General features: G+C 50.3%; 1 protein-coding gene and 1 pseudogene across 2 annotated transcripts in view; one reads left to right on the top strand and one right to left on the bottom strand.

The window, feature by feature from the left end:
• Window positions 1-19,167, bottom strand: part of LOC140403197 (noelin-2-like) — a 473,392-nt gene that overhangs the window by 81,913 nt on the left and 372,312 nt on the right. The gene's annotated exons all lie outside the window — the stretch shown is intronic.
• LOC140403199 (coiled-coil domain-containing protein 77-like) lies at window positions 6,937-8,459 on the top strand (annotated as a pseudogene).

Consider the following 19,167-nt stretch of genomic DNA (forward strand, 5'->3'; position numbering starts at 1 on the left):
CCCTCGCTAATCAAGAATCTATACAGCTCTGCCTTAAAAATATTCACAGATTCTGCTTCGCCGCCATTTGTGGAAGAGAATTCCAGAGACCCGCCCCCCTCTGAGAGAAACAATTTCCCCTCATCTCCATCTTAAATGGGCGACTCCTTATTTTTAAACAGCGACCCCTCATTCTAGATTCTCCCACCAGAGGAAACATCCTCTCCGCACCCACCCTGTCAACACCCCTCAGGTTAATGCTTCATCAACATGTCGCACACCCACGTGGCGAGACCCGTCTTGACATAAAGCTTGAGCGCATCACCCAGCTAGAATATCTGGGCACATCCACAACATACTCCCTCCTGCCCGCAGAGTTTTACGAACCCCATTAATATCCCATCATCTCTATTGCATATTGTGAGTGCTACGAATTGAAGAAACCTCTTTCTGGGGCTGTGCTGAAAGCTCATTAAGCTTTGTCCTTAAGAGATTGCTTAGTTGTGACTTACTGCTTGATACAAAAGAAAAGTGAGCTGTGGTGGGCTTCAACCCAATTTTGGGTGCTGTTACCTCCCATAACTGGCCTCAGTGCCTTTCTTTTGTTCCATTCATTCACGGGACGTGGGCCCCACATTTATTGCCCATCCCTAATTTCCCTTAATATGACAGAATTCTTCGTCAAGGTGGAGAGTGACGGAGTTGGTTGAGGCGAGGGTCTTGCCTCTTAATAAAGGAAACAAGGAAGGCATCAGTCACGAGTTGACTATGATGTATTGGGAAACCTTACTTGAAGAGATGACGGTGGATCGGCAATGGCAAACATTCAAGGAGTGTCTAGTTGAACTGCAACAATTGTTTATTCCTGTCTGGTTCAAAAATAAAACAGGAAAGGTGGCCAAACCATGGCTTCCAAGGGAAATTAGAGATAGTATTAGACCCAAGAAAGAAGCATACAAATTGGCCGGAAAAACAGCAGAGCTGAGGACTGGGAGCAGTTGAGAATTCAGTAAAGAAGGACCTAGGAATTCATTAAGAAGGGGAAAATAATGTGCAAGAGTAACCTTGTGGGAACATAAAGTGTAGAGAAAAAGATTGGTGATGACGGTCAGAAACAGGGGAATTTATAATAGGGAACACAGAAACGACTGCCCATTAAATAAATACTTTGGTTCTGTCTTCATAGAGGAGAACACAGGGCTGGATTCTCCAATTTGGAGGCTATTTCCCTATGCCGCCGTAGGAATCGTGGAAAACTGGCCACCAATTCCCCGTTTTTGCTGGGGGCTAGCAGGGAGTCAGCGTAGAGCAGCCGGCTCCAGCTGCTGCTATGGTCTGGAGAACTGCCGGGTCCGTGGCCCACACCGTCAGGAACTCGGCCGGTCGGGGACGGAGCATCACGGAGCAGGCCTGGGCCAACGTACGGAGGCCATGGATATGGTGTGCAGAGTATGCCGCTTTTCAGGGGCGGAGCATCGCGAAAGCGGTGCTGCTCCCGATTTCAGCATCTTCGGGGATTTTCCGCTCCGTCGCCGAACTCGATTTCGTCGTCGGGGATCGGAGAATCCAGCCCACAGTGTTTAGTGAGAGGAACTGAGGGAAAATCAGTATTAGTCGGGAAATGGTGGGAGATAATTGACGAGATTGAAGGCCGCTAAACCTCCAGGCTTTGAGTATCTACATCCCAGAGTACTTATGGAAGTGGTCCTAGAGATAGTGGCTGCATTGGTGGTCATCTTCCAAGATTCTATAGATTCTGGAACAGTTGCTACAGATTGGAGGGTAGCTGATGTAACCCCACTATTCAAAAAAGGAGGTAGAGAGAAAACAGGGAATTATAGACCAGTCAGCCTGACATCAGTGGGGAAAATGTCCATTATAAAACATTTTATAACAGAGCATTTAGAAAACAGTGGCAGGATCGGACAGAGTCAGCGTGGATGTATGAAGGGGAAATCGTGCTTGACAAATCTGAACTTTAACTGAAATTCTTCGAGGATGTCAATAGTAGAGTTGGTGAGGGGGAGCCAGTGGATGTGGTATATTTAGGCTTTCAGAAGGCTTTTGACAAAGTGACACATAAGAGATTAGTTGAATGGAAAACTAGTTGGCAAGCAGGAAACAAAGGGTAGGAATAGACGGGGCTTTCCCTGAATGGCAGGTGGTGACTGGTGGGGTGCTGCAGGGATCGGTGCTAGGACCCCAGCTAATCACAGTATATGGCCGGGTTTCTCTGGGGCCGCCAGTTAGTGGCAGGAATCCCAATGGCCCAGTGAATCTCTTTGTTCTCACGAGCTTCCAGGTGTTGAAGCTTTTCAAAAAATCTGCAGTTAGAAAAACAACTGCTCCTCTGAGTTAATGGACTGTGTAGAGCTATATAAATAAACAACCTTAATCCTCCCTTTGAAACTACCTAGACTTGTCAATCAAAAAAGCAATGGTTCACGAAATTGAATGTAAACAATACAGTTAAGCTTCTAGGCATGCAAAAAGGCTTGAAAAAGTTGAAGAGCAATGAAATTGAAGATGAAAAAAAAAATTCAAAATATTTCCAGCACATTAAAGGAAATACTTTTATATTCTTCTCACAGATCTTTGAACTTGGTATGCCGACTGGTAGTTTAAAGGGTTTAAGGCTGCAGATGGGAAGACTTTCACTTTATTGTCAGAAAAGTTTAAGTTTGAGATGCTGACAGACTGTTTGATGGACTTAAAAGGCCACAGATGGGAAACCCAGCGAAATGACCCGCATCCCAGTAAAGACCCTGACCTGAGTCCTCCAGCCCAGCACAACACCCCCCCACCCTCGACCTCCACCTCCCATGAATCACCTCCCTCGGCACCCTGGAGGCAATTGTAAGGAAGGTACTCACCCCCTTGCCACCTTTTAGGGTGCAAGCCACCAGGTTGGCACTGAAAGGGCGAGGCCTGAAGGGGGAAAAATCGAGTCGGGGCTGAAAGGGGGGACTGGGGTCCTGAGGGGGGAGTGTTGATGGGGTGGACTTGGTGGAAAATGAGAGGGGCTGAAGGGGGGACTGAGGGAGGGGGGCCTTACCAGCAGTAGGGTGGTGGTGGGGGGTGGGGTCTTGCCAGCGATCCGGGGGTGGTGGGGCGCAACAGCGTTCTGAGATCGGGGCAACCTTTTTGAAGAGTGCCCTGACCTCTTGAGGAGTGGGGCCTGTTGGAGCGATTAGGTCCCGACACTCTTAGGTGCCGATGTGGACTTGACTAGCACGGAAAAACCCAATCATGTGTTAAAAAAAAATTCTAAGTGCCATTGAATGGCACTGGATTCCCAGTGTCGACGGGAATCACTCCGGTGTTCCTGCTGGCGGGAGCACTTCGTCTCCAATCGGGAGAATCGCGCCCTACATTAATGATTGAGATGAGGGAAATAATGATAATAATATTTCTTGTCTTGCTACAATTATACAGGGCCTCTCCTTATCTAAGGAATTGTGATCTTGCCGTGGAGGGAGTGCAGCGACCGTTCCTGGGATGGCAGGACTGACTTACGAGGAGAGATTGAATCGGTTGGGATTGCATTCGCTGGAGTTCAGAAAAATGAGGGCGGACCTCATAGAAACCGATAAAATTCTAACAGGACTGGACAGGGTAGATGCAGGAACGGGCTGGTTTAGCACACTGGGCTAAATCGCTGGCTTTGAAAGCAGACCAAGGCAGGCCAGCAGCATGGTTCAATTCCTGTACCAGCCTCCCCGAACAGGCGCCGGAATGTGGCGACTAGGGGCTTTTCACAGTAACTTCATTGAAGCCTACTCGTGACAATAAGCGATTTCCAGGACCAGGTGTCACAGACTGAGGCAGGGTAAACCATTTCGGACTGAGATAAGGTCAAATTTCTTCACCTAGAGAGGGTGGAATTCACTACCACAGAAAGTCGTTCGGGCCAAAACATATGTTTTCAAGAAGCAGTTAGATTAGCTCTTGGGGTGAAGGAGATCAAAGGATGTGGGGGGAAGGCGGGATCAGGTTACCGAGTTTGATGATCAGCCATGATCACGATGAATGGTGGAGCAGGCCCGAAGGGGCTGGTTTAGCACACTGGGCTAAATCGCTGGCTTTTACAGCAGACTAAGGCAGGCCAGCAGCATGGTTCGATTCCCGTACCAGCCTCCCCGAACAGGCGCCGGAATGTGGCGACTAGGGGCTTTTCACAGTAACTTCATTGAAGCCTACTTGTGACAATAAGCGATTTTCATTTCAGATAAGGGGTGCCCTATCCTATTTTCTATGTTTCTCAGCGTCAACCACATTTGCTGTGGGATCTGGGGTCACGTGTAGGCCATGTGACTGTCGCTGGGTCACGGGTCCAGTGACAATACCACTCTGCCACCGCCTCAGGAATGTGCCCACATGATCCAATATATAATTATACAGGAGTGTTACTTGGGGATGTTAACGATTTAAACTGGATATCAAAACTTTTATATGTACCCTCATATATACTTCTCCAACCTTCTGAAAGACAGAATGGGAATCATTTAAGTGAGATCGAGGAGACCAGAAGCCATTGACGGCATTTTACTTCATAGAATTATAGAATTTACAGTGCAGAAGGAGGCCATTCGGCCCATCGAGTCTGCACCGGCTCTTTTGGGCCCATCGATTCTGCACCAGCTCTTTTGAAAGAGCACCCTACCCAAGCCCACACCTGCACCCCATCCCCATAACCCAGTAACCCCAACCAACACTAAAGGCAATTTTGGACACTAAGGGCAATTTATTGTGGCCAATCCACCTAACCTGCACATCTTTGGACTGTGGGAGGAAACCGGAGCACCCGGAGGAAACCCACGCAGACACGGGGAGAACGTGCAGACTCCGCACAGACAGCGACCCAAGCCGGGAATCGAACCTGGGACCCTGGAGCTGTGAAGCAATTATGCTAACCACTATGCTACCGTGCTGCCCCCCATCAGAGACTCCCAATCAGAGACCCCTCACCAGAGACTCCCCCACAGAGACCCCCCATCAGAGAACCCCCCACAGCCCCCCCCCCCACAGATCCCCCAATCAGAATAACAATTGAAATCAATTCTCCTCTTGACCCAACTGACTGTAGAAACCTGCTTCAGAGGACAAATGGAGAGGGTGCCACACTTTCTAAGCAAGGTGACTGAACTTTGTTTTGTTATTGTTCTAAATCTTAGCTTGAGATGAGCAAGTGTGACCTGGCTGAAAGACTGACTCAGAATGCCTACGGTGCAGAAGTAGGCTGTTCGGCCCATCGAGTGTGCGCTGACCCTCTGAAAGAATACCCTACCTAGGCCCATTTCCCCCACCCCATCCCCGTAACTCCACCTGCACATCTTTGGACACGAAGGGACAATTTAGCGTGGCCAATCCACCCAACCTGCAACACAGTTCAAAAACCCAAGAGGCTACACACATTGGTGCCTGGTCTCTCCACAGGAGGATCTCCTGATCGTCAATGGCAATTTCAGTGGTAGATTGGGAGGAACTAAAATGAAACTTAATTCACAGCAATGCCACTTCTGCACAGGTTTTGACGAACCTTTGCCGGTCATGACAGATAAGCTGTGTCGGTTTACCGGTATTATTCCGCTGCCCACCGGGGTTCCCGATCTGATGGAGAATCGAGCGTCAGGCCAGAGCCAACCCCATTCCGATGCTCCAGTCCCACGCAGGAGGCAGCAAGATACACGCGCCAGTGGGAGGATGCAAATGGGTCATTTGTTCCCGTTTGCATCCGATTGGAATCCCGACAGGTCGTCACTACGTCAAAAGAAGTTAAGTGCTTTCCACTGAGAAAAAGAGGCAGTGAAAGCATTTATCTTCTCGATGTTTAGAAACATTGTGGTCGAGAGCCGGTGAGAGACTCTCCCCCCCACACTCTACCCTCCCCCTCTCTACCCCCCCACACTCTCTACCCCTCCCCCACTTTCTACCCCCCCCACTCTCTACCCCCCCACTCTCTTCCCCCCCACTCTCTCCCCCTCTCTCCCCCCCACTCTTTTCCCCCCCACACTCTACCCTCCCCCTCTCTACCCCCCCCACTCTCTACCCCTCCCCCACTTTCTACCCCCCCACTCTCTACCCCCCCACTCTCTTCCCCCCCACTCTCTTCCCCCCCACTTTCTTCCCCCCCACTCTCTTCCCCCCCACTCTCTCTCCCCCACTCTCTTCCCCCCCACTCTCTCCCCCCCACTCTCTCCCCCCACTCTCTTCCCCCCACTCTCTTCCCCCCACTCTCTTCCCCCCCACTCTCTTCCCCCCCACTCTCTTCCCCCCACTCTCTTTCCCCCCCACTCTCTTTCCCCCCCACTCTCTCCCCCTCTCTTCCCCCCCACTCTCTTCCCCCCCACTCTCTTCCCCCCCACTCTCCCCCCCCACTCTCTTCCCCCACTCCCCCCCCACTCTCTTCCCCCCCACTCTCTTCCCCCCACTCTCTTCCCCCCACTCTCTTCCCCCCCACTCTCTTCCCCCCCACTCTCTTCCCCCCCACTCTCTTCCCCCCACTCTCTTTCCCCCCCACTCTCTCCCCCTCTCTTCCCCCCCACTCTCTTCCCCCCCACTCTCTTCCCCCCCACTCTCTTCCCCCACTCTCCCCCCCACTCTCTTCCCCCCCCACTCTCTTACCCCCCACTCTCTTCCCCCCCACTCTCTTCCCCCCCACTCTCTTCCCCCCCACTCTCTTACCCCCCACTCTCTTCCCCCCCACTCTCTTCCCCCTCCACTCTCTTCCCCTCCCCACTCTCTTCCTCCCCCCACTCTCTTTCTCCCCACTCTCTTTCCCCCCACTCTCTTCCCCCCCACTCTCTTCCCCTCCCCACTCTCTTCCCCCCCACTCTCTTCCCCCCCCACTCTGTTGTCTCTCCCCCCCCACTCTGTCGTCTCTCTTCCCCCCACCACACTCTGTCGCCTCTCCCCCCCCCCACTCTCCCCAGTTCAAGGGTAATTAGGAATAGGCAATAAGTGCTGGCCCTGCCAAAAAACACTGATGACCAATACGGGAAATGCTTTCTTTCTGCAATGTCGGTCAACAATGGGCCGTCACTCATCTCGCTCCGCCAAACGACAGGATCTCCGAACTGATGATTCTCCACTCATTCCATCAGCTAATGAACGTTTGGCTTTTCTTCGTCCTTCCCGGGAGCTTCTGCAGTATTATCGTAAAAAGATTGCAGAGTTTGATGAGGAACATGAGACACTCTTAAAAAGACTGGAAAACTACAAGGCGACATATGAAGAGCAGTGGCAGAATTTGAACCTGGATCCCCAGAGAACTCTGGGTCTCGGATTACTAGTCCAGTGACAATATCCCTATGCCACCACCTCCCACAGCAATTGGTGTCGACGGCAGCTGCACTGAATCCTTGTCGCCAGTGTTAAGATCCGAGCATAAACTCCAGTGGGAGATGCGGCAGAGGGAAGAGGAAATTGAGGAGTTACAGAAGGCACTCAGCGATATGCAGGTTTACCTCTTTCAAGAGCCTGAACATGCACTGAGACTCTATGCTGAAAATGACCGGCTAAAGATCGGGGAGTTGGAAGATCGGAAAAAGATTCAACATCTCTTGGCCCTGGTGGGCCCTGAAGCAGAAGCAACCACGTACTTTCACAAAGAGCCACCTCACAAGGTCACTGTCCCCCAGCGTACTGTGCAGCATGGATGCACCGAAACGAGATCTTCAGAGAACGGTTGAAGCCTTGCAGTCCCAGTTGCAGGAACAAAGACAATTGGCGAAAGAACAAATTGATGCATTGTTGGAGGATCGAAGGATTCGCATGGAGGAGGCACATGTGCAGCAAGAACGGGATAAAGACAAAATCAAAACTCTGACAGACAAACTGCACAAGTCTCAGAATCTACTCTAGGAGAGTACCAAAGACTTCCTCCAACTGAAATTTGAGGGTCGAGATGCTGAAAAAGTGTGGATGGCTGAGAAGGATCATCTGTTACAGGAGTTGGACAAGCGTAGTGAGCTGAGAAATGGAGGCTGTGACCCTGAGACACAATTGCTTCGAGAGTTACCTATGGAACATCAGATACAACGGATACAAAGTGAGGAAATAAAGGCACCGGGGGAACAAGTAAACCAAGCACATCGACTGGCAGACATGTATAGGGAGCAATGTGTGACACTGGAAAACGACCTGGCGCAGATTCGGGAAGAAGGGGACATCGGACGGCAGCTGTTTAAGGAGCGTTCTGATAAAACGGTGAAGCGGCTTCAACTGATGACCCAGCCATACGAGGCACTGGAGAAACGACACGGGATGGAAGTGGAAGTCTTGAAAAGTTGCTGCGACAGCGGCTGAAAGATGTGGAGAAGCAGCTATTCAAGGTAATGCTTGGAATCGGGCCTGACCGAGATCTCGCTATCCTTCATGAGGTGCGTCAAACAAACAGTCAGGCAAGGAAGATCCAAGGCGAGCTCAAGAATCTAAAGGCAAAGATTTACGGCTTAGAAAACCAATTGCGTACTGGTTAACATGGAGTAGCCACCACATTATTTCACTATCTCGTATGGCAGTGTCTGTCACACTATTGCACCAGAAAGTGACAAAGAGATCTGAATGTTGTAGTCCATCCATCCAACATAGTTTATTTAAACTCAAAGGTTTTGATGGGCTTGGAGCAACTTTGCAGGGAGGAACACCTAAACCCTCGTGCAGTGTCTTTGCTCCTTACATTTCTTCTGACATTCAACATGAATGACTCACAATTGAAAAAAAAAAGAAACATTGTGGTCAGCTTCACAGCAGAGATGCATTTAAACCTGGCTGGCGGGAAGCTATTCCCCTGTCGGTTACAGCCTACCTAAAGCTATTACTCTTTGAAAGGGAATAGACGTCTCGCAGGCTAAAGAATCTAAGGGAATTTAAAGCCTTGTGATGTGTTCTAGCTTTCGATGAAGTAACAGTTGCTGCTTTCAACACTTCTGTCTGAGGCAGCAGATCTAAGGGACGGGTGAGTGAAAAAGCAGTGATGTTTCACTGTTTCTGTCTGGACTGCTCTTTAACTTCCAGGCGGGAGTCTCTGTCAGGGGGTTTTGATGGGGGGGGGGGGTGCCTGATGGAGGGGTGGTGTCTGATAGGGGGTGGCATCTGATGGGGGGGTGGCGGTGTCTGATGGGGGGGGTGGTCTCTGATGGGGGTCTTTGATTGGGGGGATCTCTGATGGGGGGGTCTGATGGGGGGTCTCAGATTGGGGGGGTCTCTGATTAGGGGGTCTGTGGGGAGAGGCTGTGGGGGGTTCTCTGATGGGGGTCTCTGATGGGGGTGTCTCTGATGGGGGGTCTCTGTGGGGGAGTCTCTGATGAGGGGTCTCTGATTGGGGGATCTCTGATGGGGGGTCTCTGATGGGGGGTCTCTGATTGGGGGTTTCTGTGGGGGGTCTCTGTGGGGGTGGTCTCTGATGGTAGGGTCTGTGGGACGGTCTCTGATGGGGGTCTCTGTGGGGGTCTCTGCGGAGGTCTCTGGGGGGGTTCTCTGTGGGGGGCTCTGTGGGGGGTCTCTGTGGGGGGGTCTGTGGGGAGTCTCTGTGGGGAGGTCTGTGGAGGGTCTCTATGGGGGGTCTCTGGGGGGGGTCTCTGTGGCGGGGGTCTGTGGGGGGTCTCTGTGGGGGGTCTCTGTGGGGGTCTGTGGGGGTCTCTGATGGGGGTCTCTGTGGGGGGTCTCTGCGGAGGTCTCTGGGGGGGGTTCTCTGTGGGGGGCTCTGTGGGGGGTCTCTGTGGGGGGGTCTGTGGGGAGTCTCTGTGGGGGGGTCTGTGGAGGGTCTCTGTGGGGGTCTCTGGGGGGTCTCTGTGGCGTCTCTGTGGGGGGTCTCTGTGGGGGTCTGTGGGGGTCTCTGTGGGGGGGCTCTGTGGGGGTCTCTGTGGGGGGGTCTCTGTGGGGGGTCTCTTGGGGGGTCTCTTGGGGGGTCTCTGTGGGCGGTGCTCGGGAGGTGGTCTTTGTAGGGGTCTCTGAGGAGGGACTCTAAGGGGAGTCTTTGTGGGGGGGATACGATGGGGGGGATCCTTCAGGGAGGGGTCTGGTGGTGGGGGTGTATGATGGGGGATGGCCTCCAATGGGAACAGTTTCTCTCGGTCTATCCCCCTCACCTCCTCCCAGCCATTTTTTGTTTCTGTGTGGAAAACAACCCTCCAAAATGTCCATGAATGTTTCAACTGCGAAGAAAGCTCCGGAAGGCAGGGTGGTCATGGCAACAGAATCTCTCTGAGCGGCAGGAAGGGCAGTTTCGATTGGAGACTCCAGCCTGTGAACTACGCCCCCCCCCCCCCAAAACTCCCGCGCTGTGGATTTTAGGTTGAACTGACTGTAACAAAGTCCCGTAATAATGTTCAGATTCACAGTTAGGTTACGGTAAACATAATAAACTTCTATTTATATCACATTCAGCGTGGGGCAGTTACGAGCTATGTCGACCTGGTGCTTAATCTATGCCAAACCTTTTAAAAATCTGTAATTAGATTTCTGCTACTTGTGCTTAATTCCCGGTACCACAGTTCAGGGTGTCAAAGCCTGGGAGGAGAGCATTTCTCAGAATGATACCGGGGTGGAGAGAATTTCATTATGTGGAGAGACTGCGGCGAAGCAGGGGTTGGTCACCTTGGAGCAGAGAAGGAGGGAGAGAGAGAATGATTCGACGGAGGCGGTCGAACCTACCAGGGAATTGAGATGGAGGACATTAAGGAGGGGCTGCGGGGGCTGCATAGTAACGCCAAGACGATTTTCTCCCTCGCCAATTCCCAAGGTAAATGATGCCCAAATATAAAAGAAAAACTTCTCCAGACCATTGTTAACCTGCTGGATCATGCCTTACAAACACACAGATACATACACACGCACACACATGCACACACACACGCATGCACACACACACACACATGTGCACACACACACATTCGCACACACACATGCGCAACACATGCGCACACACACACACGCGTGGGCACACACACAAGCGCACAGACACACGCGCACACTCACGACAAAAGCTAGATGGAAAAGCTGTGGATAAAGGTGTTAATCTCTTGTGGCTTTAAGAAGTGGGAGGGATGAGCCGCAGCTCAGAGACTGAGGGACGGAGATCAGGGGCGCCATGCGCGTAAGAAGTGGCAGCAGGCTGATACAATCCCCCTGAGTGCTAATTAAATCGGCCTGTTGCATTCTCTGCGCAGAGCCAGCTTAACCAGCAGAGCAGTTTTTGTTTTGAAAGGACAGACTTCAAGCCATTGGCTTGACTTAACAGGAGGGCCATGTGCCAAAGGCAATAATTAACCCGTTACTGAGCACTGGCACCGACAGACACCCGAACAGGCTCGGGGACTCTGGGCCACTTCCCCTGCTTCCACAAACCACTCAAAACCCCACCGTGAGCAGCAACGCAGACTCAAATCAGCCGCCGACTCCTTCGGTCTGCTGTGAATGTTCGGCGGGCTTGAGAACTGGCACGGCGGAGGATTCACATCCCGGCATTCCTTGCTTTGCTGCTGTTGAAGAACAGCCAGGAAACCGAGACTCCCTGCACGGAGCTGAGGTTAGATGAGGCAGGAATCGCAACGTGGAGAGTAAAGACCCTCATAAGTGAGTTAGGCCGGATCACCTGCTTCTGTGTTGCAAACATTGGCCAGGAGAAGAGTAGCTAGGGAAGTCCTCCTCGAGTGCCCCGGGGCAGTTCATTACATTAAAAGGTGCTAAATCGTGTCTGCACCGGCTCTCCCAATGAGCAATTCACTGAGTCCCGTCCTCCCGCATTCCCCCATAACCCGGCACGTCCTTCCTTTTCTGTTACGTATAATTGCCTTCCCGAATACTTCGATTGAACCTGCCTCCACACTTGTCAGGCAGCGCATTCTAGATCCGAACCACTCGCTGTGTGAAAAATGATTCTCCTCGTGTCACCCTTGCTTCTTTCGCTAACTACTTTAAAATGTTGCGTCCTCTCGCTCCTCCACCCTCTCAGGCGTGGAGACAGTTTCTCCCAATCCAATCTGTCCAGACCCCTCATGGAATCGAACACCCCTCATCAAAGCTCCTCATGGTCCTCTTCTCTTCCAAGGAAAACAGACCCAACTTCTTCAATCTATCTTCACAAGTGAAGTCTCTCATCCCTGGAACCATTAATTCAGGTTCTTCATTCAATCATGTTTAATAATGAATCTAATAAACAGATATCAAGAGCTTGGAGATCGTGTCGCCAACCTCCAGGTGGAGGAAGCACCACGTCAGGGGGTGGATCTTGGGATAGGCACACGTTATAATGGCACACATTATAATAAGCTTTCTTGCCACAATCACATTGCTGTTTGTGGGATCTTTCTGTGCGAAGCTTGGCTGCGATTCCTCCTACATTACAGCAGCTGACTGCACGTCAAGAGTACTTGTGGGCTGTATGGTAGCACAATGGGTAGTACTGTTGCTTCACGGCTTCAGGGTCCCAGGTTCGATTCCTCGCTGGGTCACTGTCTGTGCGGAGTCTGCAGGTTCCCCCCCATGTCTGCGCAGGTTTCCTCCGGGTGCTCCGGTTTCCCCCCATAGTCCAAAGATGTGCAGGTTAGGTGGATTGGCCATGCTAAGTTGCCCTTAGTGTTCAAAGATATGCACATTAGGGGGGGTTACGAGATTACAGGGAGAGGGCGGAAGGGGGAGTGGGCCTCGGCAGAGTACCCTATCAGAGAGTCGGTGCAGATTCGATGGGCTGAATGGTCTCCTTTTGCACAGTCGGGATCCTATGGTTCTGTGGTTTTATGCTGTGCTTTCGGCTGTTCTGAGATTGTGAGAGGTGTCATAGAGAGCCGTAGAGTCATTCAGGACAATAGAAGGAGGCCATTCAACCCATCTCCATGCTGCCTCTCTGCAGAACACTCCAGTCCACCCCAATTACCCATCCGGAACCCTGCAAGTTAATTTCCTCGAAATGCCCGGCCAATCCTTTTGAAATAGTTCATTCCACCACCCAAATCATTATGTCGAGGCAGTACGGATAAAAATCCAGCCCCGACTGCTTTCTGATGATGTTGCCAGGGCAATGTCCTTTTAAAACTTTGCTGGTGGACGGAGCAGTCCTTACCCGAGGTAAATCTAAAGCAAGCAGCACCATTGTTGCGTGCTGAGATGGAGAGATGCACGCAGGTTTAAGTAAGGATTCTAGTAAGATCTATCTGTATTCACGAGGCTGTTCCTATCTCATTGAGCTGTCTAGGTTAACGCGCCTTTGTGCAACGTGCCAACGTGGACAGACTGCTTTGTATCCTCGAATGCTAGAGGGACAGATCATTTATTCTCAGCTGGGTGGGAAAAATGCAAAGTGCCGAGATTTTGCGAGGCCCCATTTTCCGATGCTTGTGTGGAGTTCAACATTCGGAATTCTCGGCAGGCTGCGAAACACTTTGGCAATATTCAGAGGGCCAGATACAGTAACTTATGGGCCCTGAGGGTGCAATGATTATTCTGGATTCACAACGCAGAACTCTCATTAGGGTAACTACTCATTCCTTAGCCAGCAGAAGATTCATTGTTAATATTAATTCCAACATACTAGACTAACTGGTCTTTCTCGTGTTGCTGCACATTGCTCTAGAATAGTTGTCATGTTTGTGTACATAGAAACCTTCAGTGCATTAACAATGCAATTTATAAATATATTTTACCTCAAGTCTGCAGGGGAACTCAATATCGTTGAGATTTAAACAAATCTTTGTTAAAAGGAACCTTCTTCCCCACACCGAATGAGTAAAGACAAATGCGGGCTGATTAGATTCTAGAGTAATAGAGACATACGGTACTGGAGGACATCGAGCCCATCGAGTGCACTCGTCTTCCTGTAGAGCAATCCGATTAGTCCCAGTGGCCAGCACGGCGGCACAGTGGTTAGCACAGTTGCTTCACAGCTCCAGGGTCCCAGGTTCGATTCCGGCTTGGGTGACTGTCTGTGCGGAGTCTGCACGTTCTCCCCGTGTCTGCGTGGGTTTCCTCCGGGTGCTCCGGTTTCCTCCCACAAGTCCCGAAAGACCTGCTTGTTAGGTGGATAGGCTATGCTAAATTGCCCTTCGTGTCCAAAAAGGTTCAGTGGGGTTACTGGGTTACGGGAATGGGGTGCAGGTGTGGGCTTGGGTAGGGTGCTCTTTCCAAGAGACGGTGCAGACTCGATGGGCCGAATGGCCTCCTTCTGCACCGTAAATTGTATGATTCTATAATTCCCCAGCTCAATCTCCACAGACCTACACTGGAGCCCATTCAGCCCATCAATGCCAACAGCGCGGTGGCACAGTGGTTGGCACTGCTGCCTCGTGGTGCCAGGGACCCGCCTTGGGTCACTGCCTGTGCGGAGTCTGCACATCCTCCCCGTGTCTGCCTGGGTTTCCTCCGGGTGATCCGGTTTCCTCCCACAGTCCAAGGATGTGCAGGTTAGGTGGATTGGTCATGCTAAACTGCCCCTTAGATTGGACATGCAGGTGAGGTGGGGTAACGGGGATGAGGGGGGGGGGAAGTGGGTTTCGTGGGGCGCTCTTTCAGCGGGTTGGTGCCGACTCGATGGGCTGAATGGCCTCCTTCTGCACTGTAGCACTGCACTGTTTTTTGAAGTAGAGCAGTCCAATCAGTCCCAGTCTCTTGCTCTACCCTCGTAGATCTGCAAAGTTATTTCCATGATGCGCCTGTTCAATTTCCTCTTGGGATCACAGATTGCCCCTGATTCCTCGTGGGGAACGTGTTATAAGTCATCACCACCATAGATTATTATTAATAATAATAACCTTTATTGTCACAAGTAGGTTTACATTAACACTGCAATGAAGTTACTGTTAAAAGCCCCTAGTCGCCACATTCCGGCGCCTGTTCGGGTACACTGAGGGAGAATTCAGAATGTCCAATTCACCTAACAAGCACGTCTTTCAGGACTTGTGGGAGGAAACCGGAGCACTCGGAGGAAACCCACGCAGACACGGGAAGAAGGTGCAGACTCCGCATAAACAGCGCCCTGTCGTGTTGGGTGTTCTAATGTACAAAAGATCCAACGTGGCTGGAGATGGTGTAACTCAATTTTATTAACTACTCAACTGTAACAGCACACTGCTAACTTGGGTACGTGCATTACCAGCTAATCTGTGGACCCTGTCCTATCACTATCTGGGTGAGGCACTCAGCACATGGTGAATGTCTGAGTGGCAGGCTCTGAGCTCGGTGCTCTGAGCTGGCTGCTGCTGGAATGAGCGGGAACTGTAGTGTCCCCTGTTTTTATAGTGCGTGTGCTCTCACTGGTGCGATGTTGTGTGTGTGTTGGTTGGTCCTATTGCATGTCCATCAGTGTGTGTGTGATTGCACCATGATATGCTGATCTAAATATCATGACACGCCCCAAGCCAGAAATCGAACCCGGGACCCTGGTTAGCAACAGTGCTAACCACTGTGTCACCATGTTGCCCACACAGGTGATATGAAGGTAGCAATGTTATTTTTGTGTCATTAAAAGCACACATACTGACAGAGTAGCTCCTTCAGGTAGGTTGAACTCAAATAACAGCACAAACTGTCCATACCACAGCCTCCCGCCTTCCCTTACAGCTCGATCAGCATATCCCTTTAGACCCTTCTCCCTCATCTGTTTACCCTCCTTCCTCTGAATTAATATCCATCTCGTTCGCTCCCCGTGCTAATAAGTTCCACATTCTACCCACCCTCTGGCTAAGGAGGTTTCTCTGGAAAATTCCCTGTCGGGTTTACTGGTGGCTATTGCACTTATTCTCTGTAAATTCTATGTAAATATTAAAAGGTATTTTGGCATTTTCATGAATCCTGAATAAATGTGAGCAAATCACAAGCGTACTTAAAATTAATCTGCACCTTGCCTGACATTAGTTCAATGTCTCTAATGCTAAGTCTGAGATCAACTCCGAAACAAAGGTATTGATTATTAGTAAAGACCTCCCCCTCCCCAATGCTCACAATGACCAGGCTGGACACCAACTCACTATTTTTAGAAACAGCCCACGGACCGATAATTGCTGCGCGTTTGAGCTAGATTGTCACACGGCAGACTGTCTCACTGTGTGAGAAATTGTCATTAGTTGCAGGGTCTATCACTGAAAGAGGCCCATCGTACCTATTCTGGCTCGACCACACGAGACCCGCCGCCGTCTTCCTCAACCATCCCAAAAACAACCAAAATGGCTGTGGGCCAACCCACAGGGCATGGGTTTAAGCACTGTTGCCGCAAGCGGCAGTGAGTTGACCTGATGCACAGCTGACTGCCCCTTGCCCCTTTATCGGTGGTGGAGGAGGTTGGGGGGGGGGAGGGGAGTCGGAGGAGCTGACAGTACGATAGTTGCCAGAATTCACAACAGCTCCAGCAGAACGGCGCTAGAATTCCAGCCAATGCTTTGGTCACCACGGCAGTGCTCTTAGTCACTGACCCCCATTGTTCCCCAACATTGCAATGGTACGAGCAGCGATCTTTCCAACATCACCATGGTGCTTGGGCCTAGCAAATTCAGGGTCATCATATTTAATATATAATAATAATCTTTATTGTCACAAGTAGGCTTGCATTAACACTGCAATGAAGTTACTGTGAAAAGCCCCTAGTCGCCACACTCCGGCGCCTGTTCGGGTACACGGAGGGAGAATTCAGAATGTCCAATTCACCTCACAGTACGTCTTTCGGGACTTGTGGGAGGAAACCGGAGCACCCGGAGGAAACCCACGCAGACACGGGGAGAACGTGCAGACTCCGCACAGACAGTGACCCAAGCCGGGAATCGAACCTGGGACCCTGGCGCTGTGAAGCAACAGTGCTAACCACTGTGCTACCGTGCCGCCCGTATGCTACTGTGCCGCCTGATGAAAACAGACCCAGATTGTTTAGTTTCTCTGCCATTTTCTTATTTCCCATTATAAACTCTCCCGTCTCTGCCTGGAATGCACCCACGTTGATCTTTGCTAATATTTCCCTTTTCACATTCCTATCGGGGTTTTTCCAGTCGGTTTTATGTTTCTCGCCAGTTTGCTCTCATATTTTATTTTCTATTTATCAGTTTCTTAGTCCTCATTTGCTGAATTCTAAAACTAGTTCCCATCCTCAGGTTTGCTACTATTTTTGCCACTTAATGAGCCTCTTCCTTTGAGCAAATGGAATCTTTAACTGTAGGTGCCAGTTTGTCCTGTCCCTTTAAGGCCACTATACAGTGCTACAAACGGCAGAGATTGTAGCTGCTTCTGAACTTCAGGTTGAAGGCCAGTCCCCAACATCTCTTCCTTTTTTTTTGAACAAACTTTCTTAAAGCTCATTTCTTCAGCCAAGTGTCATTCTATTGATGCAAGGGAGTCTGAGGGGAGATTTGACAAAAGTGCACAAGATTGTGGCAGGTTTGGGTAAAGTAGAGAAAGCGAAACTGTTCTCATTAGCGACAAGGACTGGCAGACAGATTTAAGGTTTTGGGCAGGAGATAATACTAATAATCATCATCTTTATTGTCACAAGTCGGCTTACATTAACACTGCAATGAAGTTACTGTGAAAAGCCCCTAGTCGCCACATTCTGCCACCTGTTCGGGTACACGGAGGGAGAATTCAGAATGTGGGTGGGGGGGGGGGGGTGGTTTGTTGGGGGATGTGGGACGAGGCAGGAGTGGTTGTGACTGGAACTCATTGTCTGCGAGGGTGGTGGAAGCAGAGGCGATGAATGATTTCAAAATGCAATTTGGGAGCGCACTTGGAAGGAAATGAACCTGCGGAGCTACGGGGAAACGGGACTGATTGGTTTACTCTATGGAGATCCAGCATGCAGCCCAAGGGCTGAATGGTCTCCATCTGTGCCATAAATAACTCTATGGCCAGGACTTCCCCCCCCCCCCCCCACCCCCCCATTTTGTTCTGGAAGATCCCACCATTGGCTGCTGGCGGGATCTTCCAGTCCTGCAGAGGTTTAAGGCATTTTGTATTGCTCCCCCCCCCCCCCCCCCCCCCCCCGCTGTCGGGGAACCTATCATGGGTGGGGGGGGGGGGGGGACTTTGAGCGACTGGCCGGAAAATCCTGCCCTATAACTTTGACACATAATCCATGCTAGGTCTTTAACCTCTCTACCGATCACCTCTTCACCTTTTCAGTGTTTTCTTTTATCTGCACTGACACATTTTATATTTTAGGTTTTGTTATTAAAACTTGGGTTAAGATGCATACAGACAGTATGTCTGTTAAAGCTGTGATTAAGGGGTCATAAAAGTGAGGTCATCATTGAATTTGCAGGTGAATTGTTCTGCTAAGGCAATATTGTGTACATTTGAAGTACAACTGGCGTGCCGGTAATTTACGAGGGGTGTTGTGTTTGGTCTTAACTAAACACTTTCTGGGACATTTGGGGGGGGGGGGGGACAGAAAATAGCTTATGCTTTGGGTATAGATGATGTAAAAAAGTGGAGGAGCCAGGTCTGCCTGAATAGTTCGTTCTTCCCAGGATTTTAATCTGAACAGAAGTGTTTGGTCCTGAAAGATTCTCTAGCCAAAGATTCTGCACCAAGAAAAGCAAGTAAAACCCTGGTTGTTAACTTTATTCATGAGTGGTATTTAATTCATATTGATTTGCTTAATTGGAATATAATTGGTTGTCAGCAGAGAAGAAGAAAGCTGGTCCTTCTGGTTTCAAAGAAGAAGCAATTAAGAATGCTATTGCATTCTTAAGATTTGGGAAGTTAAAGGTTTTCCTTTTATAAAAGAACAGTTGTAATTGTTATTTCTCTATTTTTACTGTGGTTAACTCTATGTTCAAATGAAAGTTTGTTTCAATATAAAACAGGTCGGCGTTATCACTCCTGTGGGGGCAGGTACATGCCCTCACCGTTTTACCAATTGCAAATAATTGGGATCTCATCCGGGATCCCAACAGAAAGCTTTCGAAAGTTTTATTTCTCCGCATCAAAGCTGAGGTGGACCGACATTAGTCACAGCTCTCTCTTTTTTTTTTTGCAACGCCTATGGACTGGGATCGAAAATCTGGCTGCCAAGCTTCCCGAGGTGTTGAAGCCTTTTCAATGTGTGATGTGAACCAACATATCATTGCTTCGACAGCACAGTGCAAGCAAACAGCCAGCAGAGGAAACTGGAACCGATGTCTCACAGGCAAGGGACCTCAAACAGAAGAGACGGGTTTATGCGCATGTTAACGAGCAATCATGTTATAACAGTCCAAGTGGCCACAGTCA

Source organism: Scyliorhinus torazame, chromosome 27 (genome assembly GCF_047496885.1).
Source record: "Scyliorhinus torazame isolate Kashiwa2021f chromosome 27, sScyTor2.1, whole genome shotgun sequence".
Lineage (NCBI taxonomy): Eukaryota > Metazoa > Chordata > Chondrichthyes > Carcharhiniformes > Scyliorhinidae > Scyliorhinus > Scyliorhinus torazame.